This window comes from Oryx dammah, unplaced genomic scaffold, assembly GCF_014754425.2.
Source record: "Oryx dammah isolate SB20612 unplaced genomic scaffold, SCBI_Odam_1.1 HiC_scaffold_11, whole genome shotgun sequence".
Lineage (NCBI taxonomy): Eukaryota > Metazoa > Chordata > Mammalia > Artiodactyla > Bovidae > Oryx > Oryx dammah.
The window spans coordinates 17,837,001-17,861,650 of record NW_024070195.1 but is presented as its reverse complement, the minus strand read 5'-3'; positions in this window follow the sequence as shown (position 1 = coordinate 17,861,650).

Below are 24,650 nucleotides of genomic sequence, written 5' to 3'. Positions count from 1 at the left end.
AACTTCATTTTAGCCAGACACCCAGGAGACTCGTGTGCACATCAAAGTTTGAAAAATATAACTTAAAATTAGTGATTCTCTTTAGAATCACCTGGGAACTAATTGTTTTTGTTTTCTTTTTAATATTGATTTTTTGGGCTGCACCCTCGGAGACTTTTAGTGATGACATTTGGGCATGGCATCAGCTATAACTCATTTTACAGAGTTATCAGGTGATTTCAATTATATAACTAATACGGAGGCACCTGTGTGCACAAGCTCTCAGCTCCTCCCATCTGCAGGTTCTGTTAAAAGATTACAAAGAATAATGTTTATAAAGTACTTAGTATATACCCAGCATAGACTATGTGCTCAAAATATGTTGTTGTTTTTCCCTCCTCTTTCTCTTCTTTTCTCCCTCCTTCTTTATAACATAATGTATAAGTTAAAGCAAGCATTCCACCTTGGACATGTTGAAAATTTTGCTACTTGTCTACTCAATAATTTGAGGGATTTTTTGAATAAATAAAATTTAATGAGTTCATGGGATGTGCCTGGCACTGTTCTACGCACTGGCCAAACAACCAAAAACCCTCATACACCATAAGCTCTATGAAAACAGAATCGTGATTACCTTGTTTCTGTTTCCACTACACGCCCAGCCATGCGTTCCTGAATCCAATGTCTGCTTTATTTATAACAGGAAGTAGAACAAATACGTGTGGAAATACATAGCCCCCAAAGCAGTAAGGACTGTAGTCAACCCTTTGGGGAGGGGGACAAAAATCTTTTAATTTGAATATCTACAATAAGGGGATGGTTAAACTATTTCTTCTTAGTTAAATTTCTGAAATTTTGAAAGTCTATTATGTTCCACTTGAAATCAATGATAGATAATGACATTGTCAAATGACCATCATCCCCCACCCAAAATAAAAATAGTATTCAGAGTAAATACGCTGTTAAATACTTAGTTAAATAACGAAGAAATCATGACTGGAGACCAAGCAGTCTCTGGTCAGAGACACTATCGATTGAATTGCTCCCATCTCTACGGTGTGGATGAGAAGAACAGAAGCGCAAAGACACAGGCAGGACTGCTTCAGGGAAATTACGATCAAGGATTCATATTTTAACGTCTCCCCACTTTTGTCTGATCAGAAGATTATTATTCACTGTTTCTCATTGCCCCATCTCTGGATCCGCTCGTAAATACACATCATAGGAACAGTTTCAAAAGCTCTGTCACAGGAGTGTCTATTTTTTGTGCTTTTACATGTAAAAGCCCCCCAAAGAATTGTCAGCAACTCAAAATAATGATTATGTAAATGAAAAAAAAATCCTGCTTTTAAGCCAAAGAAAGGCAAAGCTATTTAGAGCAAGAACCCTCCTCTCCTCACCAGGCAGGCAGAGCATGCTCCTCCCTCCTCTAGCTTCTCTCTTCTGCAATCCAGGGGGCATTCTCTCCGGAGCACACCCGCTGTACCTTTTAGGAGACCAAGGACCACTTGCCAACCTGTCCACTCTTTATTGTAAAACTCAACCTCTTCTCGATTCTCTGGCGCTTGTGTCAGGCCATTGAATGTTTGCTTCGTCTTTTGTGGCTGAATATAAATTTTGGTTGGAAGAGAAGAAAGAGCCCTCCAGATATTACAATAAACACACACACACAGGCAGAAAAAAATTTTTTTTTCTGTCTCCATTGAGCTTAACAATCAGCAGGGCCCAAATTACCTCTTATTAACATTTATTTTACAAAAGAGGCAGGGTATAATTTGGTGATAGATTCAGATTTGGAGAGGAGCTATAATCAGCCTCCTGAAGGGCTCTGCCTGAAGTACATGGCTGCTATTTTTTGTAATTATATTTCTTGGTCCCCTTCCTCCCCACCGCCCACCCCCCCATCCCCAGTCTGGAGAGTCTTTCACTCTCATCTCTGGCGTTTGGATGTCTCCCTCCCCTCTTCATCTCCTTCTCTCTCTCCCCACTAGCTGCCCCCACCCCTTCTCTCTCCCTTTCTCTCTTTAGGCCTCTTTGAATAATGCAGGCTTTTTCAATAGCTCAGGCAGGCTTGAAGATTAGGAAGCCTGTTTGTGGAGATGGCGGCCGGCTGAATGGGAGCAGGAGGCCCCAGTTCCCTGGCAAACAAGGTCCTGGGAACCCATCCAACTGTGGAGAGCATGTGCTGGGGGTGTGGGTGGGGGGTGGAAGTGGTGAATAGGCAAGCAGCAGGCTGGCCCATATGTCAGCCTGTGCCACAAAGACGCCTCTGCGTATCTAGCATGACAAACAGGATTACCGAAGACAATTAATCTGGCACGCTTTATCAAAATCAAGCACTGACCCCCGACCTCTCCCCTCGGTGTGCAGCAGATGCCACGCTCCAATTCAATAGACCCTGAGTGTTCCCTTTCCCACTTCTGAAAAGAAGCCAGGCCTGAAGAAGCCTGGCACGGACTAATTGCAACCGCTGTGCGATGGTGAGCGTCCTAATCAAACAGGACGAGTCTACCCGTTCTCCTACTTTTAATGGAGAGCCTGGCCGTAGCTGCCTGTCTGTGGCAGAAAGAAAAAAACCAAATGCATCCATTTTACTTCTCTTCTTCTGCTCTGGTGCCAGCAGTCTGCGGTGGGTGGAGAAAGGGACAGAGAAGCAGGTAGCTGCTGTTCTGGGGCTTACTGCCTGAGGTTTGGCTGTTCCTTCTAGTGGGAGAAGGCTCGCCAGTGTCTCAAGATCATAATGGGCTTCAGGAATTTGTTCATCCTCTGCTGGTACTTTATGAGAGAGATACTAAGGCAGCAGGGAAGTCACAGGGTCTCCAGAATCACAAAATCTCAAATCTTGACTCCATCTAGGAGTAGTTGTACTGTTAGTTGCTCAGTTGTATTCGACTGTTTGCAATCCCATGGACTGTAGCCCACCAGTCTCCTCTGTCCATGGGATCCTCCAGGCAAGAATACTAGAGTGGGTAGCCATGCCCTTCTCCAGGGGATCTTCCCGACCCAGGGATTGAACCTGGGTCTCCTGCACTGCAGGCAGATTCTTTACCATCTGAGCCTCCATCTAGTCCATTTCTATAATTTAATCCAACTTATCTAAATTTCCACATCTGCATTATTTTGTGACCCTAATGAGAGAAACCTCCAATTTGTCTCTGTTAAGGATATTCACAAAGCGGCCTAGATCAGTTTAGAAATGAAAGCCCTCTGTAAAAAGGAAATGTTTGTCATTCTTCTAGAAGGCCTTTAAGGTTTGTGAGACCTTTGAAAGGAAGGAAGAAAGAAAGGAAGCCTTTGGCCATATCTTTTCTTATTGGGAAGGGGCTGTGGGAGAACATGGAGCTTAGAATTGAGCGTGCTGCTCCTGCTGCTAAGTCGCTTCAGTCGTGTCTGACTCTGTGCGACCCCATAGACGGCAGCCCACCAGGCTCCCTCGTCCCCGGGATTCTCCAGGCAAGAACACTGGAGTGGGTTGCCTCTTCCTTCTCCAATGCGTGAAAGTGAAAGGTGAAAGTGAAGTCTCTCAGTCGTGTCCGACCTCCAGTGACCCCATGGACTGCAGCCCACCAGGCTCCTCTGTCCATGGGATTTTCCAGGCAAGAGAAGTTAACGTTTAAAAGGGGCTTCTCTAGTGGCTCAGTGGTAAAGAATCCATCTGCACTGCAGAAGGTGCAAGAGTCATGGGTTCGATCCCTAGGTTGGAAGATCCCCTGGAAGAAGGCTTGGCAACCTATTCCAGTATTCTTGCCTGGAGAATGTCTTGGACAGAGGAGCTGATAGACTACAGTCCATAGGGTCACAAAGAGTCAGACACAACTGAAGTGACTAAGCAGGTCCACAGGACATTTAAACATATCTGTTCCTCACAGTTCTTTACCCAGAAATCAGCCCAAATACTGCAGAAGCAGGGAGCAGGATAATTCATATCAGTTGGTTTGACCTTGGTGACCTGTTAGACACCCGGACACTTTCTCAGTTTTGATATGGCAAGTTTTTCTCTAACAATAAATGAGTAACTAATGCATGATGTGATACAGCTTTTCTTAAAACAGCACACTCAGACTATTTGTATCATGAAAATCCATCAGAAATACAGATTGTTTGACTTCATGGTGAGACAGGAAGGGAGAGTGCAGGTATAACTTTTAAAAGAACGACACAGCCACTAAGGATACAACAAAAACTGGTTAGAGCCAACTAGGCCCGAGAAAAAGACACACCCACTCGCGCCTTGAAAGTTCTGAGGATGACTGCAAAAGGCCAGAAAATTGGGCTCATGGTCCAATTCCTAGAAATTCTTCCCCCAAATAGTTCTTCCCATTCAGTGTGTGTGTGTGTGTGTGTGTGTTGGTTGGTCAGTCAGTTCTGTCTGACTTTTTTCGACTCCATGGACTGTCCCAGCCTGCCAGACTCCTCTGTCCATGGGTTTTCCCAGGCAAGAACACTGGAGTGGGTTCCATTTCATCTCCAGGGCATCTTCCCAACCCAGGAACCAAATCCACTTGAGCCTTGACAGTTAGATTCTTTACCACTGAACTACCAAGGAAGCTCCTAAGGAGTCTGTATCTCTCTAAATAAACTTGCTTTCACTTTACTTAGGCTGCTCTTGAATTGTTTCCTGAAAAAAGTCAAGAATTTCCACTTGTCAACCTGTCCCAGACACTCCCTCAAGATCTAGGATGTGACCTTTCTAAGCTCCCCCTTTTCCGGAAACAGTGGGACCTATGGCCTCCAACCCTTTTAGTGTGAGCCTGTCTACTTCATCACCACATTCCCTAGATGATTTTCATGGACACAAACGTGAAGTAAAAATAAAATTCACGCTGGGACCCACATCTGCCTCTGAGGAAATAGCCCACACGCAGCTCACAAAACTGGATAAGGACCAGTTCCCCCAGGCACCCACTTAAACAGCAGGAGCTCCAGTATTTCCTTCTCCGGTGACCCTAACCAATGAGAATTAAGCTCGTTGAATACCCCCTTTTAGGACTGTAAACTTTACTGTTATATTTCTGAGATGAGCTGCTTACCACTCTCAGCGTGAAGTCCTCTGTTGGCAAGCCTCTACAAAATATTCATATCAGATAAGATCTCTGCATTTTCTATTGACACTAATATCTGAGAATTGACATGGTGAAAAAGATAAGATTCATCTAGTAGCTTGGTTCCAGGTGTATTTGTAACTAAACTACTTCTGTCATCATGGCTGAGTTATTCTTCTCCATCCGTAGTAAGGACACTGGATCAAGAGCTCCCGTGCCCAATCTAGCTTTGAAACATGTTGTTTCTCTTGATCGAATTTTCTGAGAGTTCCTTTCTGCCTTGGGATCTGCATGTGTTCCTAGCTCCCTTTAAGTCCTATGATTTAGATGCTGTGCAGGATGGCTAAGAAGGGTCTAGAGTTGCAGGCTGTATGGTTCTGGGCACAGTTGCTGTGTGATCTTCTTTCTGGACTAGTCAGTAAAATTGAGTGGAAATGATCAAAGCTCAATTATTGAGAGAAGACAGATTGTTGTTAAACAATATTTGAATAAACTCCAGAGCACCAGGAAGTAGTGCTTTTATTCACTTGACTTGAAGAAATTGAAGATGAAAAGGCATGAGAGTCCAGATATACAAGTGGGTGGGAAAATTGCGTTTGCCTGAGTTGTTGTCACTTATGTCCATCTGAGATTTTCTAAGACCTTGCCCAGTATAGGTGCTTGACTCCAAGGGCTTTAATCCTTGAAAAGTACAGGGATTCTACCCTCAAGGAATTGCTCTGCTGGTATCATTTCAGCCGAGGCTAGAGGGAGATTACTATCTGTATACTTGTTCACTGTAGGATTACATAGCATTCTTGCACTGAGATTCATTTTTCTTGGACTCAGAATTCTCCGCTAAAAATATAAAAACCTTGTTTTACTGTATTATATTGGAAAATACTTGCAATTAAGTTATTATTAGTTTAGAAATTTGTAAGATCCAAGATCAGTAAATTTGTCTCCAACTAAATTTAAGCGTTTAGTATTATACATTAGACTTCTAACATACGGAAAAGTATGTCAAGAAAAATGCATAAATGAGGTTTAAAAAAAGTAAGGACATGAAATATATTATTTACTTTAGAAGGAAAAATTGGGAAGGGAGGGGAATTTTTTTCTTATAAGATTTATATATATATACATATAGGCATCCCAGGTGGCGCTAGTGGTAAAGAGCATGCCTGCCAACGTAAGAGACGTAAAGAGACACAGGTTTGATCCCTGGATAGGGAAGATCCCCTGGAGGAGGGCATGGCAACCCACTCAAGTATTCTTGCCTGGAGAATCCTATGGACAGAGGAGCCTGGCGAGCTTTAGCCCATAGGGTCGCAGAGTCGGACACAGCTGAAGCAACTTAGCATGTACACACGTGTATGCATGCATGCTTGTTTTGTATGTCCTGTAACAGACATAAGACTAGAAAGATAGATGGTAGATAGATAAATAATTTCAGACTGAAGAGAAGATTTGAGTGTAACCAAAGATGCATTAAGCACAGGGTTCTTAGTGAATACAAATTTGGTCAGTAAGCACTTAACTAGACAGTTCTGGCCTCTAGAGCTATTTTCCATTCCTGACTTTCCAGCTTTTTTAAACAATTCTGATATTTTAATGATATAAAGAGACCCAACTCACCCAGACCTAAGTGTATGCACATGGATGGAGGAGGTCATGTGCTAGTTATTAAAATGATCCTGGGCAAAGCTAATTTTGCTGGGCTGTGTGACTGAGATAAAACCAAGCCCCACCCACACTTTGCAGGGAGAAGTTAGGGATGCGATTTCAGGCTGGCAGAGCTCCATCCAGATTGAAGGAATACATTATAGGGTGTCCTGTGATTGCTTCAGGGTTCTTGTCCTGGAGTAAATAATAGCTTAATGCTGATGAAGCAAGAGGTGATTGTCCCTGATAAGCCAGCTGCTGCAGGCTTAGCTTAAGGGGATCATGAACAAGCTATCTTTTTCATGCTGCTGTTGCTTCTGCTAAGTCACTTCAGTCATGTCCAACTCTGTGCGACCCCATAGACAGCAGCCCACCAGGCTCCTCCATCCCTGGCATTCTCCAGGCAAGAACACTGGAGTGGGTTGCCATTTCCTTCTCCAATGCATGAAAGTGAAAAGTGAAAGTGAAGTCGCTCAGTCATATCCGACTCTTAGTGACCCCATGGACTGCAGCCTACTAGGCTCCTCCATCCATGGGATTTTCAGGCAAGAGTACTGGAGTGGGGTGCCATTTCCTTCTCCGATCTCTTTCACACAACCTCTCAATTGGAGAAGAGTACAGATGCCTGTGCTGTTCCCTCGTTTATAAATCTAGGCTCCTGTCCACGCTGTGTTTCATTTTTTTGTGTGTCTCAGCAGAAAATGCACCCGAGTATAAACCTAGAGCCCTTGCAACAGCTGGAAAACCTTGGAGTAACCCACTACCATTTGAGGGATGCAAATATCCCTGCCCCCATCCTCTTTATCTTCTCTCTTTTGAATCTTAAAGGGCAATCCCCCACCCACACCCCATGAATGCTGAGATAAACTGCAGCTTAGATAATTCACTGTCAAAAATATTGAGCACACTTTAGCGGGATGGCAGTCCTAATGGTCTTTTCAAGTGCTGCTGCACGAAAGCTGAGACTATCAAGAATTTTTGGCAGGCTTTGCGTTTAACTTGTCATGTTGTATATTGCAGAAGTGCAATTCGGGATCAGTATAAATCAGCTTAGAGGACTCCAGGAAGCTGTGGGAAAGAATTGCGTCAGCAACACTTGGGCTAAACAGGAGGTGGCAGCCTTTTAACATCATCAGGCCCATGCCCAGCACACACACATGCCATTGCCATTGATCCTTGGACTCTTTACATTCCTGATAGGTAGTTTTCAGCTTCACACTTATTGCCACAGGGAAGCAGAACAAAGTGAGGTTTGTTTGGAATGATAGCACTCGGCACTTAGAGGCTCAATTGGCAAAATAACAGCAAATAGGAAACCATGATATTGGGCTGAAAAACGTTTATAAGTAACGTCAGAAAGTTGCCTATTTTTCATTCTTAGTGAAAACCCCAGTGTTAAAAGGTAAATAATACATCAAATTAAGCCTAGAAAGGGATAGGCAGTTTCCATTTTCTCTGCTTCCAAGAGAACTTTATGGAACTAACTTAGAACAATGAGAAAACCCCCAAGAATAAGAAAATTGTGGTCCAATATGGATTCTAATGTGAATTCTTAGGTTATAAGGGAACCAAGGACTTATATTTCATATTTGACTCTCAAGGTTAACTCCTAGCTTCACTACTAGCTAGCTTATGAAAAAGTGAAAGTGAAAGTCGCTCAGTCATGTCCGACTCTTTGCGACACAGTCCATGGAATTTTCCAGGCTGGAATATTGAAGTAGGTAGCCTTTCCCTTCTCCAGGGGATGCTCCCAATCCAGGAATCAAACCCAGGTCTCCCACATTGCAGGCAGATTCTTTACCAGCTGAGCCACATGGGAAGCCCAAGAATACTGGAGTGGGTAACCTATCCCTTCTCCAGGAGATCTTCCAGACCCAGGAATCAAACTGGCATCTCCTGCATTGCAGGTGGATTCAGCTAGCTTATTGAAGCTAGCTTATGACCTTAGTTTCCAAGCCTTAGTTTCTTCATTTTTATTTATTATTTATTTTTAAAAATTTTATTGGAGTATAGTTACTTTCAGTTCAGTTCAATTCAGTTGCTCAGTCGTGTCTGACTTTTTGCGACCGCATGAATTGCAGCATGCCAGGCCTCCCTGTCCATCACCAACTCCTGGAGTTCACTCAAACTCACGTCCATTGAGTCAGTGATGCCATCCAGCCATCTCATCCTCTGTCGTCCCCTTCTCCTCGTGCCCCTAATCCCTCCCGGCATCAGAGACTTTTCCAATGAGTCAACTCTTCGCATGAGGTGGCCAAAGTACTGGAGTTTCAGCTTTAGCATCATTCCCTCCAAAGAACTTCCAGAGCTGATCTCCTTTAGAATGTGTTAATTCCTACAGTAAAGTGAATCAGCTATATGTATACATATATCCCATCTTTTTTGGATATCCTTCCCAGTTAGGTCAGCACAGAACACTGAGTAGAGTTCCTTGTGCTACAGAGTAGGTTCTCATTGGTTATCTATTTTATACATAGTGGTATATATATATATACAACATATATATATATATATATATATATATATAGTCAGTCCCAGTTTCCCAATTCATCCCACCCCTGCTTTGCCCTCTATTTCTGCTTTGCAAATAAGTTAATCTGTACCATTTTTCAGATTCCACACATATGTGTTAATGCACAGTATTTGTTTTTCTCTTTCTGACTTACTTCATTGTGTATGGCAGACTCTAGGTCCATCCACATCTCTGCAAATGGCACACTTACATCCTTTTTATGGCTGAGTATTATTTTATTGTACTAGAATACAATATTTTGTGCCACATTTTAAGCTGGGATAATAAATAATTATACCTCTGTCATAGGGCTGTGATGATTTGCAAGACCATTTAGGTAATCTCAGTGCATGGTTCAAAACAGATGTTCAATAACTATTATCTTTATGGTCATTACTATTGTTATTTTTATGACTATCCTCAAAAATGTCACATACATCATCTAATTTCATTCTTACAGTGATTCTGAAAAGTGAGTGGGAAGGTAATTCTAATCTCCACTTTATAGTTAGAATTGGGAAGGGTAGCCTAAGTGACATGCTCCATTGTAAGTCCTCTTCTTCCCCCAGGACTTAGATTTCTCACCGTTTAAATGAAGAAACTGGGCTAAAGAGGGGGAATTTTACATTCATTCCAACTTTAACAATTGCAACTCCTTTGTTTAGGTAACTCTGTAGCTCAGTAAGCAGAGAGCTGGATAGGAAATTAATTGCATTTGAATCTCAATGATAATTTGTTATGAATCAAGAAAATGCCTGTTTGCTATGGACACATAGAGTTCTTCTGTCTTAGGAGTAGTAAAAGAAACCTTGGAACACAGGGGTCCTGTGAAACCCAAACAATGACAAAAGTCGGCGTAAAGGGTAAGTCCTTCAGAAAAGAAACCCTCCTTAATTTTATAAACAGATGGGCAGTTGACTATTTTAGTCAATCATAGCTCCCATCCATTAGATCCTTATTTGAAAGAGTGCTTCTGCTGAAATTAATCGACCTAAATTTTTCATACATGTTCTCTAGTTAAGTATGTTCTCTAGTTAAGTTCTCTAGTAAGTTCTCGTGTTAAGTATCAGTACACTATTGAAAAGAATGATCTTTCAGGTACAACAAGCAAACATTAGCAAAAGAAAAAAAAAAAGACTCAACTGATACCGCCTGCTAAGTGAAGTGTTTTGTTTTAGTAAAATGTCTGGAGTCTCATAACTGTCTCATATTAACAACTGCCACATCTAGGATTTTTTTTTCTTTTCTTTTTGTTTTGCATAGTACTTTTGCAAGATTACACCACACATGAGAAATCAAACTTCATGCATGACCTCAGCTATTGTGAAGATCACTTCGTATATTTCATTCCCTCACCCAAATGTCTTTTAATTGCCACATCTAAAATAAGGTTATAGTTGTATTTTACAGATTTAAATTAAACCTTGTGTTCTAATGGTAATATCTGCCTAAGTTCCAATAATTTAGATATGGGGGAAAAAAATCTGTCATTCTAAGATTGTAGAAATAGAACATAGTAAAATGGGTCTGTGAGAAAAACTTTCTCAATAACAAATCTATTCATGATAAACATCTGGGCTGCCTTTCTTTCTCATTTTGTGGTAGAGCCTTGACATTTAAGAGATGATGCCGCAAGATTTTTACAAATCCCCAAATTTAGAAGTTTGGGGTTGGTCAAAAAATTTCCTAACCATCATACAGAAAAACTTGAACAAACATTTTGGTCAACCCAATATATTAATGGCAGAATCCTGCAAGTATTACCATGAATCAATGATACTTATGTGTCAGACAATTCCTAGTTATCGAATATCTATGTGCTTCCTTCATATTTTTTAACCACCTTAAATTTAAGATAATATGAATATTGTATCTGGCCCATGGGCCATAATTGGGACTGATATGGTTCTCTATAGCTTCCCTGGTGGCTCAGAGGTTAAAGCGTCTGCCTGCAATGCAGGAGACCTGGGTTCGATCCCTGGGTCAGGAAGATCCCCTGGAGAAGGAAATGGCAACCCACTCTAGTATTCTTGCCTGGAGAATCCCATGGACGGAGGAGCCTGGAGAGCTACAGTCCATGGGATCGCAAAGAGTCGGACACGACTGAGCGACTTCACTTCTTCATGGTTCTCTAATGGGAAGGACAATTTAAGACTTTCGTTGAAATTCTCCTTTCTCTTTCACTGTCTGAGAGAAAAAGATCACGGAACTGGCAGGAGTAAAATTGCCTAATTCCCCTAAGTCACTGAAAATAGCTTCCTTATGGAACTGCTAACTAATCTCACAATAAACATTGTATATATGATTAACAAACTTTTGTGTTTGTTACTAAGTTCAAAGCTAGCCTATCCTGACCAAAAAACAGACAAAAAATCCTATCCTCAACAACATTTCACGGTAAACAGCACAAGTTCATAAGCTTCTTTCTGAGATCACACCTCTATACCTAATGATGTCATTTCAGCAAAACAGTAACTCTTGGGCTAACCAGGCCTCTTTTCAGATGATTTATGCATGGAGAAAACTTGAACAGTAAATCTCAACTCTATGCACATTTTTCAAACTATGTAACCTAAACCAACATTCTATTATACTTCTCTCAACTTCATTGAGAATCACCGAGAATCAGTTAACTGGAAGAATATTACTTTAAAATGAGAATAAAGAGTTAACCCTGAGAAGTGGGTCATTGGTGGTCAACAAAGTTTACTTACTCACTACTAAGTGGACTTTTCCCATCAGCCTTGTAATGCACACACATTCAAAAGACATAGTCTGAATATTTGTGAATATGATTATTCCTTAGATTCTACCTAATATTTGCTTTTGCTTGACTTGAAAATATCTCAGTCTGCTTATAATTTTAACTTAGATATAATCTGATGTTAGGTATCAGATATATAGGATTATCTGTTGTCTAATATCTTCTATCCTATCCATAGGGTCCAATCAAGAAATAAAAACCATGCTTGTTGTCAGTATAAGAATTGTTAACTGAGTGTAAAGTGGTTTAATAGAGAATTCAAAAGGTAAGAAAAGAATACTGGTTATAACAGAAATACTATTTCAGGTAGCAGCCTCCATCTCTTGGGCTAGGGAACAGGAGGAGGCTGAAACTATTACAACATAAAAGCTTTGAGAACACCAACGGAATGGAAACACAGACTTCCTCAGAGGAGGAGGTCTTCAGTTATAACTCAGCCTTCAGCAATTCATTAAAATCACCATGGAAGTGTTCCTACCAGTTTATGGCTTCAGCTGCATCTGCTCCAGGTAAACGCTCAGCCTTACCTCTGGATGCACTACTATCTCTTTCTAGATATTAAGATAGTGGTTCTCTAACGGGTTTAAGAAAAATTGTTGGTGTGCACTTTGTACTATGTTTAGGTTTTCTTGTGAAGATGAGAGTGATGATTTCTAGGATCTTAATATGTTGCAGTTGAAACCAAAAGTCATAGCCAATATCTCTGATTTCAAAAATCAACAAATATGGATTTAGTAACTACAAAAAAAAGTTATTCTAAGGGATAGAGTAATGAACTAAGGACCCTAATCTCTGCTGTCAATGTCTCACAAATAATATGAGACACCCAGCACCCTCAAATAGCTATGACTATCCTATATCCTCAGGTCTAAATTGTCCTTTCCTCCCCAATGCTCTGGTCTCATAACCTTGAAATATATAATATCCCAACTCACATTAAGGAAAATCTATGAGGGTAAGAGATCTATTTAGTTTGAGACTCTAGAAAAGATTCAAGTCTGGGCTCCTTTTTTTATCTGAAGTGTAGCTCCTTATAAGAATTTTTCTAGCACTCTGTGTTAATCCTTACTGTTGCATTTATTACATATACATTTCTGTCTTCCTACTAATCAGCACTAATCAGTAACTGCCTTAAGGAGAGGAACTCTTTTCACTTAGATTTGTATCTCCAGAATATGGAAAATTCTATCAAATAGAGGAAGATCCATAAGTATTTAGTAAATAAATCAATCCAAGTTACTATTATCAGGAAGTTTCTGTTTGTAAATTGCTAAATACGATTTGACCACGTCTCCTTGCCAGAGACCCATTTTATTTTTATTTTTAAAATTTTTATATCTTTATTTTGGCTGCACTGTGCAGCTTGTGGGATCTTAGTTCTCGGGACCAGGGAATGACCCTGAACCCTAGCAGTGAAAATATTGAGTCCTAAGCACTGGACTGTCAGGGAATTCCCAACATAGAGCCTTTTTTAATGAAAATATGGGAATAAGACAATTGCAGGCAAGAAGCTTTCATGATTTTCAACTTCGATATTAATTTAAAATTTGTGGGGTATGAGAAAATAGTAATCAGCACCTACATGTTCACCAGGCATTTCCATATCTCCTTACCGTCTACTTCAAGATCTTGCTTGTCAGCAATTTTTCATTGTCTTACTTTTCTTCATATTCATATTTTGATTGTGCAAATCTCATGTATTTCTCATTTACTTATTGTCTGTCATTGGTAATTGATTAAGCATAGATTAATAACAGTTCTCTTTTAGTTGCTGGTGATAAAACAAGAAAAAATATGGTCTTTTGTTTTTAACTAACCTTAATATTTGTAGCACAGGAAGGCTGGAAGAAAAGAGAACCACCTAAGATGGAAAAGGTATTGCAGGAAAAGTTTTATAAATGAGGTGATGTGAGTTGACATTTTGAAGAATGTGATAGTTATATAAATAAAACACATGTACAGAAAAGTGCACAAATAATATTTGCACAACTCAGTGAATATGCATCAGGAAATGGAAAATATCATAACAGATGTATACACATACAGAGTTAAAAAGCAAAATATAATTATAACTCTCCCCAAATCTGTCCTTTATAATCACTACCTTCCTAAAATTTACCATTATCCTGATTTCTATTACCATAAGTTTGTTTTTTCTATTTTGAAATTTATAGAAAAGAAATCATAATTTTTTTTAAGGTGATGCTTCCAAGGTGGCTCAAGCTGTAAAGAATCCACCTGCCAATGTGGGAAACACAGGCAGGAGATTCAGGCTTGATCCCTGAGTCGGGAAGATACCACGGGGAAGGAAATGGCAACCCACTCCAGTATTCTTGCCTGGAAATTCCTTGGACAGAGAATCCTGATGGGTTACAGTTCATAGTGTTGCAAAGAGTCAAACACAACTGAAATGACTTAGCAAGAGGTATCAGGCAGGTATTAAAAAAAAAAAAAAAAAAAGAGAGAGAGAAAAGAGTGGGAAATTCCAAGCATAGATACTAGCCTGAAAACAGGTATGAGAGTAAGAAGCCTGATTCATCCAATGGCTGCATCCCAGTTCTGTGCCTGCTCCGGATCTCTCCTTATATTTGGAGGGTTGAAGTACTTATTCTTTGTTAGTTATCTGCTTTGTCCACTTTCTTTTCTTCTTTGGGGACTTTTCCCTTGGAATGGAATTGAAGTAATAATTTTCCCTCTCTATCCTCTGTTTTCTATATATATTGTATTTATTTTATAATATCATCATTTCTCATCTTGGATTGTAAATTCTCATAGGTCAGGGCTGCAGTTGTTTAAATTGACATTTTTTTTTTTTTCTGTCACTCTGTGTGACTTGTGGAATCTTAGTTCCACCAAGGATTGAACGTGGGCCCTCAGCAGTGAAAGCCCTGAGTCCTAACCACTGGACAACCAAGGAATTCTCCTGATAGTTTTTTTAATTTAAACTGATTTTTAAAGAATTAAGTAATTGCAGGCCCAAGAGAGTGCTTTAATATTAATATTTTCAATTATGTGATAGCTTCATATAGAAAAGTGTCAAGGATCAACTAAGGTTATAGCAAAAATCTCAGTATGATGTGTGTGTGTCCATGCATGTATCTGATGAAAGTCATAGTTACAGAACATTTAAATATAAATTTATTTATTTTAATTGGAGGTTAATTACTTTACAATATTGTATTGGTTTTGCTGTATATCAACATGAATCCGTCACAGGTATACATGTGTTCCCCATTCTGAAACCCCCTCCCACCTCTCTCCCCATACCAACTCTCTGAGTCTTCTCAGCCCCAAGCACCAGTATCATGCATTGAACCTGGACTGCTGATTCATTTCATATATGATATTATACATGTTTCAATGTCATTCTCCCAAATCATCCCACCTTCGCCCTCTCCCACAGAATCCGAAAGACTGTTCTATACATCTGTGTCTCTTTTGCTGTCTTGCATACAGGGTTATCATAACCATTTTTCTAAATTCCATATGTATGCGTTAGTATACTGTGTTGGTGTTTTTCTTTCTGGCTTACTTCACTCTGTATAATCGGCTGCAGTTTCATCCACCTCATTAGAACTGATTCAAATGTATTCTTTTTAATGGCTGAGTAATACCCATTGTGTATTTGTATCACAGCTTTCTTATCCATTCATCTGCTGATGGACGTCTAGGTTGCTTCCATGTCCTGGCTATTATAAACAGTACTGCGATGAACATTGGGGTACACATGTCTCTTTCAATTCTGGTTTCCTCGGTGTGTATGCCCAGAGAACATTTAAAAGTTATTTTCATAAAACTGAACTACTATATTCCTGTATACACAAAAATTAACTCAAATGAATGCTGAATGTAAGACTGAAAACTCCTAGAAGAAAACATAGGCAATAAGCTCCTTCACATAGGTCTTGGTGATGATTTTTCAATAACACCAAAATCAAAGACAATAGAAGCAAACCCAAACAAGTGAAACCAGACCAAACTAAAAAGCTCCTCCAAAGCAGAAACAAAACAAGAAACAATTTGATTAAAAAATGAGCAGAAGTTCTGAATACACATTTTTCCAAAGAAAATATACAGATGGTCAACAGGTACATGAAAAGATGCTCAACATCAGGGAAATGCAAATCAAAATCGCAGTGAATATCACCTCACATCTCTTAGAATGATTATTATCAATAAGACAAGAAATGACAATTGTTGGTGATGACGTGGAGAAAAGGGAATCCATGTGCCCTATTGATGGGAAAGTAAATTGGTAAAGCCATTATGGAAAATAATGGGGTTTCCTCTAAAAATATAACTAGGGTATCAGTGCAGTTCTGTTCAGTCACTCACTCATGTTTGACTCTGTGACCGCACAGACTGCAGCACACCAGTCCTCCCTGTCCATCACCAACTCTCGGAGTTTACTCAAACTCTTGTCCATTGAGTCAGTGATGCCTCCAACCATCTCATCCTCTGTCATCCCTTTCTCTTCCCACCTTCACTCTTTCCCAGCATCAGGGTCTTTTCCAATGAGTCAGTTCTTCACATCACACAGCCAAAGTATTGGAGTTTCAGCTTCAGCATCAGTCCTTCCAACGAATATTCAGGACTGATTTCCTGTATGATGGACTGGTTGGATCTCCTTGCAGTCCAAAAGGACTCTCAAGACTCTTCTCCAACACCACAGTTCAAAAGCTTCAATTCTTCAGTGCTCAGCTTTCTTTATAGTCCAACTCTCACATCCATATATGACTACTGGAAAAACAGTAGCTTTGACTAGACAGACCTTTGTTGGCAAAGTAATGTCTATGCTTTTTAATATGCTCTCTAGGTTGGTCATAACTTTTTTTTCCAAGGAGCAAGTGTCTTTTAATTTCATGGCTGCAGTCACCATATGCAATGATTTTAGAGCCCAAGAAAATAAACTCTCTCACTGTTTCCATTGTTTCCCCATCTATTTGCCATGAAGTGATGGGACCAGATGCTATGATCTTAGTTTTCTGAATGTTGAGTTTAAGCCAACTTTTTCACTCTCCTCTTTCATTTCATCAAGAGGCTCTTTAGTTCTTCCCTTTTTGCCATAAGGATGGTGTCATCAGCATATCTGAGGTTATTGATATTTCTCCATGCAATCTTTGGTTCCAGCTTGTGCTTCATCCAACCCGGCATTTCACATTAGTTCCTCTGCATATAAGTTAAATAAACAGGGTGACAATATACAGCCTTAACATACTCCTTTTCCTATTTGGTACCAGCCTGTTGTTCCATGTCTGGTTCTAACTGTTGCTTCTTGATCTGCATACAGATTTCTCAGGAGGCAGGCCGGTGATCTGGTATTCCCATCTCTTTCAGAATTTTCCAGTTTGTTGTGATCCACACAGTCAAAGGCTTTGGAGTAGTCAATAAAACAAAAGTAGATGTTTTTCTGGAACTCTCTTGCTCTTTCAATGATTCAAAAGCTGTTGGCAATTTGACCTCTGGTTCCTCTGCCTTTTCTAAATCCAGCTTGAACATCTGGAAGTTCATGGTTCACATACTGTTGAAGCCTGACTTGGAGAATTTTGAGCGTTACTTTGCTAGCATTTGAGATGCATGCAATTGTGCAGTAGTTTGAACATTTTCTGTCATTGCCTTTCTTTGAGATTGGAATGAAAACTGACCTTTTCAAGTCCTGTGGTCACTACTGGGTTTTCCAAATTTCCTGGCATATTGAGTATAGCTCTTTAAGAGCATTATCTTTTAGGATCTGAAATAACTCAACTGGAATTCCAGACATCTTGGGATGTGAAGTCAAGTGGGCCTTAGGAAGCATCACTATGAACAAGGCTAGAGGAGGTGATGGAATTCCAGAATGTGTATATGAAGTAGCAATTCCACTTCTTGGTATGTATCCAATGGAAAGGTAATCAGTATTTTGAAAATTTATCTGCACCCTTATGTTCATTCCATGTGCAATAGCCAAGATATGGAAATAAGGAAGCAACCTAAGACTCCATCAGTTGGTGGAAGAATTGATAAAGAGAATGTTATTCATATACAACATTGCAAAATAGAATATTGCTCAGTTATTAAAAAAGAATGAAATCTTGCCATTTGTGAGAGCATAGATGGAGCTTAATGGCATTGAGCTAAGTGAAATGTCAGTCAGAGAGAAAGACAAATATAGTATGATTTCATTAATAGGTTGAATCTAAACAATAAAAACAAAGAAATAGATTAAAAAAAAAAAGCCAAGCTCACTGATACAAAGAAGAGATTGGTGGTTGCCAGAGGCTGGAGGCTGAGGGCTGGGAGAAATTGGTTCAAGGGTCAAAAGGTATCAATTTCCAATTATAAGATGAATAAGTCATGGGGATATAATGTACAACATAGTGGCCATAGTTAGTAACACTGTATTTCATATTTGAAAGTTGCTAGGAGGGCACATCTTAAAAGTTCTCAACATTAAAGGAAAAAAAAAACAACACTTAGCAACCATGTAAAAAAAAATTTACTAGAAGGTAAAATTCAGTCAACTGAGAAGTGAACCAAAATAAAGTTTTGAAAAGGAAAAAAATTCCTAGAAATGTATAATAAGCCTGTATTTTTCTAACACATAACGTTAATCCTATTTTCCTTGTTTCATTTATATTTGTGATGCTTACATTTTACTCAAGGCTTTTGTTTTCCTTTTCTATGATACACTTTCCCATAATATTTACTAGTGTTAGTGAATACTAGAAACAATAGACCATCATATACTTCAGACTTTGCGAGCCCCTTGAAATCCTTTCTCTCTCTTCCTTAAACAACTGAGTGGTTTCTCTGTGTATTCTGAACACTGATCTTGGCTATGGAAAAATGCATATTAAAGGTCCATATTGCTTTATGGGCTTTCCAGGTGGCTCAGTGGTAAAGAATCTGCCTGCCAATGAAAGAACCTCAGGAGATGCAGGTTCGATCCTTGGGTCAGGAAGATCCCTTGGAAGAAGGAATGGCAACCCACTCTAGTATTCCTGCAAGGATAATCCCATGGACAGAGTAGCCTGGCAGGCTATAGTCAATCAGGTTGCAAAGAATCGGACATGACTTAGCAACTGAGCACCTTGCTTTATAATATATTGTATTTAGCCAAAGAAATGGAGATCATGTTTATCGCATTTAAAAATGCCTAGCTCAATGAAAAGATTTGGTTCATATTTATCATTACTTCCTACATCAGTTTGTAATTCAGAATCCTGCACTCTGATGTGCTATTGTTGTGATAATTTCATTATCTGCATGCTAAAGAGTAATTTGAGGGGGACAATAAATGTTTTCATGAATAGTGATCAGAACAATAATTAATATTTATTGGGTATATGCACAGTCCTGACTCTAATTGCCTTATGAATTCATTTAACATTCACAGTAACTCTATCGAGTGGATATTACTATCATCCTCATTTTGTACATACAGAACCTGAAATACAACAATGTTGACATGTCAGGTTTGAAGTGGTGAAATTGGAACTCAAACCCAGGCAGTTCTGACTCTCAAACCTGTGTCCTCCACATCGAGGTCATTATTAATGTGTAGGATTGGAGACTGTCAGCTAGAAACCATATTCAGTGTCTGAAAAATCAAATTCATCTAGAAGTAAACGCTACCTGTAATTAAGTTCTCCTTGAGCTGCTATCATACTCCTACTATGCCAACAGAAGAGAGAAACTCCCTGGAATTTGAGAACAGAGCTACAAGGCCAATGCCCTGCTGCTCAACTTTGATGAAAAGAAAAAACAAAAACAAAAGCAACCACTATTGCTGTGATCATAAGCAGAGAATGCCATAGGAGTGCAAATCAATAAAGGGCAGCTGAATAGAAGAGGTAGCTGTTTGGTCAGGCTTTGAAATGTTAGAAGGATTGAAATAGGCAAAGAAGAAAGGGAGAGAGCATTTCAAAAAGATAAACACCAATGGACAACAGTGTTGTGAGCATATTACCCCTGGGTTGCAAGGATTCCCACAGCTTTGGCACTGAGCAGGAGGCAGAAATAAAGATGAATATACAAGAGAAAACCAGAAAAGATGCAAGGTGAAACCTCAAAGTGGCAATTCCTTATTGTAAAAATGCAGAATTTTCTTTTGTGTAGATAGGCAATTGTAACAAATGTAGAGCTTGAGAAGTAGGTATCTAGCTAGATTACCCATAGTCTTTCAAAAGTCAGGGGGCACAGCTAGGAACCCTAAAAGGTGTTCTCAAGGCAAGACTGTATATCCCTTTCTAAGAGGATATTTTTTTCCAAAATTTTTTTCTAAAGGTTGTGTTCCCTGACTTTTCTACATTGCCTATTAAACTTCATAAATCTACTTAGAATTCATTTATAATGAAGGTACCCTAAAGTCCTAAGTTATAAGGCTTGCAGATTGTGGAATAACTGGCTTTTTTTTTTTTTCCTTTATGCTTTCCCCTCGCCCATCATTTGTTGGCACTAGTGATGACAGGTTTTCTTCAGTTTTTATATTTGGTGGAGTTGAAGTAGAGAGATAGGGACTAGAGAGATGATGAAATGTGCAAAGCCTTCAAATGGATGAATAGATCATTGCTTGTAGGGCCTCCTTTAATGAAAGTATGCTGCTTTCATTAGCTATTCCAGTTTCACAAGACTGGCAGCTGTGGGAAGCCAGATTGCCTATGGAGGGGTACTGATGACCTGCTCAGCCCAGCAGACAGAAGGAGGGATGCCTGTGGGGTAGTTACACCTGCAACTTGGAGATAAAGCTAGACCTAGGACAGGTTTCAGACAGCGATCTAATTGGAAAAGACTAAACATGGCTGCTTATCTGTTATTTAAATCCTCACTCTGTCTAGGGAAAAAAAAATTCTCAGGAAAACAATCTGTAATATATTGTTTGCAGTAATAATATTCATATATGCTTACTGAATCTATAGCTTCATGATACAAAAAGAATCTCCCATATGAAATTCAAATCTCCCTTCTTCATAAAGAAAAAAAAAATTAGACATTGTTCAATTTGGATGAAAAGCTCCCTCCTCTTTTCCTCCTTTGTTTTCATCTAAAATTAATACTGTTTCAACCCAATGCCCCAAGTCCTCCTTATCATGGTCATTTAGCTCAGAAGATGAAATGTATGCAGTTGAGACTTTTAAGGCCGTCATTTGCCATCCTTAGAATTAAACTCTCCTCAACAAGGGGCATCTGGTAGACTGCTCAAAGATTGCTTTAAGAATGAGAGGTATGCATTTCTAACTGGTTCCTTGGGCCAGTTCTTTAGGCCATTGGTTCACCACAGTGGTCTAGTGAGCAGCAGCAGCAGCACCACCTTTGAGAGAACGTGTTAGAAGCTCTCAAAGCCATCTATCTAGACCTACTCAAGTAAACACTGTTGATGTTCTGGTCCCCAGGTGATTCTGAAGCACACTAAAGTTTGAGAACTTTTTCTGAAATCTCTTTGAATTTTCTTTCTTTTTTTTTTTTTTTACTTTTGTAAAAATTGAGATATAGTTGATGAACAAAATTGTATAAATCAGACGTATACAACATGGTGATTCATAATTTTTAAAGGCTATATATACTCCATGTATGTGCTAAGTCACTTCAGTCACGTCTGAGTCTTTGTGACACCATGGGCTGTAGCCTGCTAGCCTCTGTCTGTCCATGGGATTCGCCAGACAAGAATACTGGAGTGGGTTGGCGTGCCCTCCTCCAGGGGATTTTCTGGACCCAGGGATTGAACCCACATCTCTCATGTCTCCTGCACTGGCATGTGGGTTCTTTACCACTAGTGCCATCTGGGAAGCCCATCCTTCATGTATAGTTATTATAAAATATTGGCTGTATTTCCTGTGTTGTCCAATATATCCTTGTAGCTTATTCATTATTATTTATGACATTATCAATATTTATGTAGATTTTAAGCAAAATAAGGAGGATGCAATTTGATTACTCTCTAGGTCCACCTAGCTCTCAGCAACCTAAGATTTTAGCCTTTTCTAAATAGATTTGGCTGATTTAGCTGTACTTCGTGGTGAGGCAGGCAGAGGTCTTGAAAGGTCCGACCACTGAGTTGATAGATAGCACTCAGTAAATTTCATGTTAAATATTACGACTTCTCAAATCTTACTCGTAATTTCTTTATTTGCATTATAATAAAGAAACTCAGCACTCTAAAGAAATTACTCCCTCAAAAGGACTCAGGATTATGTATACTGTTTGTAATAACTCTTTTTGTTGTTGTTTTGTTAGAAAAAAACAAAGCAATTGAACTGCTAGTTTTTAATGGTCTGGAGACACACAGAGTTCAGGACTGTATTTGGCAACTTCTAGGTAAGAATCACCCACTCCAATATTCTTGTCTGGAGAATCCCAGGGACAGAGGAGCCTGGTGGGCTGCTATCTATGGGGTCGCACAGAGTTGGACATGACTGAAGCAACTTAGCAGCAGATAAGAATCATTAAATATTTAACAAACACTTAAGCTATACGAAAAAGGTGTAATTAAACAAGTCTAACTATAACCATCTGAAGACCACAAAAATTAGGAACAGAGAAATGACTGAAGAAAAACAAAACCTTTGCTCTGGTTGGAAACCACCACACTATTTGAAAGTGGGCATTGGAGCCATAAACACTTTTTCAGTAAAGACAAAAGGCAGCTGCAGAAATAATCACCCTCTTTAGAAGCCAGAATTCAGAGGAGATGTCAGTTTCTGTTGTCTTTGCCAGGCAAGAGCACATCCACCCTCTCATCAGGCCTTCCAGCCCACTTCAGAGTGGCTGGATGGAAGGGGGCACCAGTCAGCTGGTGGATAGATGGAAGAAAAGACACAGCATGTCAGACCACCTCATTCAGAAGTGTAATCCAGTTTTTACTGAAAAAGCTTCCTGTAGTCATTCCTCTGCTGCTGCTGCTGCTGCTAAGTCGTGTCAGTCGTGTCTGACTCTGTGCGACCCCCTAGACGGCACCCACCAGGCTCTGCCATCCCTGGGATTCTCCAGGCAAGAACACTGGAGTGGGTTGCCATTTCCTTCTCCAATGCATGAAAGTGAAAAGTGAAAGTGAGGTCGCTCAGTCGTGTCCGACTCTTAGCGACCCCATGGACTACAGCCTACGAGGCTCCTCCATCCATGGGATTTCCCAGGCAAGAGTAGTGGAGTGGGGTGCCGTTGCCTTCTCCCATTCCTCATCTATATTCCTGTAAAACTCAGACTTAACTCTTCAAGCTGCTCTTTAACTTATTACTTGTGGAAGTCAAAATTTATTTTAGGTCCTCTTGGCATGATGTTTGGGTAGCCGTGAAGTTGCCCTTGGGTTTTTCTTTTTCCATGAACTATTAATAAGTAGGGCTTTCCAGGTGACACTAGTGGAAAAGAACTCACCTGTCAATGCAGGAGTCATAAGAGACACTGGTTTGATTGCTGGGTTGGGAGACCCCCTGGAGGAGGGCATGGCAACCCACTCCAGTGTTCTTGCCTGAAGAATCTCATGGTCAGGGGAGCCTGGTGGGCTAGAGTCCACAGGGTCACAAAGAGTCAGACACAACTGAAGCAACTGAGCGTGTGCACATACACACACACATTAATAAGTAGAAGTAAACTTAGTTTCTTTATGTTGAAAGTGAAAGTCGCTTAGTCGTGTCCGACTCTTTGCGACCCAATGGACTGTAGCCTCCCAGGCTCCTCTGTCCATGGAATTCTACAGGCCCCATTGGAGCGGGTAACCTTTTCCTTCTCCAGGGGATTTTCCCAATCCAGGGATTGAACCCAGGTCTTCTGCGTTGCAGGTGGATTCTTTACCATCTGAGTGAGGAGGGAAACCCAAGAATACTGGAGTAGGTAGCCAATCCCTTCTCCAGGGAATCTTGCTGATACAGGAATTGAACCAGAGTCTCCTGCATTGCAGGCGGATTCTTTACCAGCTGAGCTACCAGAGACACCATGGAAAGCAACAGGCTTATCTGACTGGCAGGAAGCAAAAGCTGGAGATTCTAAAAGCTTTAAGAGTTTAAGGAAAGAGATCAGAAATGAAATAAAGAAGGAATCATCACACAGATATAGAGAAAATATGGTAGAGAGAAAATGTCCCTAAAGTTTTGAGTCCACTTACTCTTGACCTACATGGAGTAGAAGAAAGAGAGAAAAAGGGAGAATGGTGGGTCTGAAGAAATACTTTTTAAAATGGATAAACCCGCTCATCAAGAACAGTGGCCTAATCAATTGCCCTGTTTCCTGACTAATGAATCCGGCAGCTTCTTCCTTAAGCAAGATCTAGCAAGTAGTAATGTGAGAAGCCTAGAATTACTTTTCTCCTTTCATTCCTTTGCTTTCGGTCCCCAGCTTTCTGAATGTTTTTAAAGGATAAGTTTGTCTGCCATGATTGTGGTTGGTTGCTCAGGTGTGTAGCTGCCTGGAACAGATTTAATTGCCTTTGCATCTTCATATAGCTCTCACCTACTCTTGTTTTTGCTATTGTTTAGACACTAAGTTGTGTCCAACTCTTTGAGACCCCATGAACTGTCCATGGGGTGTCCTGGGCAAGAATACTGGAGTGTGTTGTCATTTCCTTCTCCAGGGGATCTTCCTGACCCAGGGATCAAACCTGCGTCTCCTGAATTAGCAGGTGGATTCTTTACCACAGAGCCACCAGGCAAGCCCCTCACATACTCTAGGTCCAGGTAAAACTGATTTGATAATGTCTATAAGTTTTGTATGACTACCCATGTTGCACACTAGCTTAAGTTGA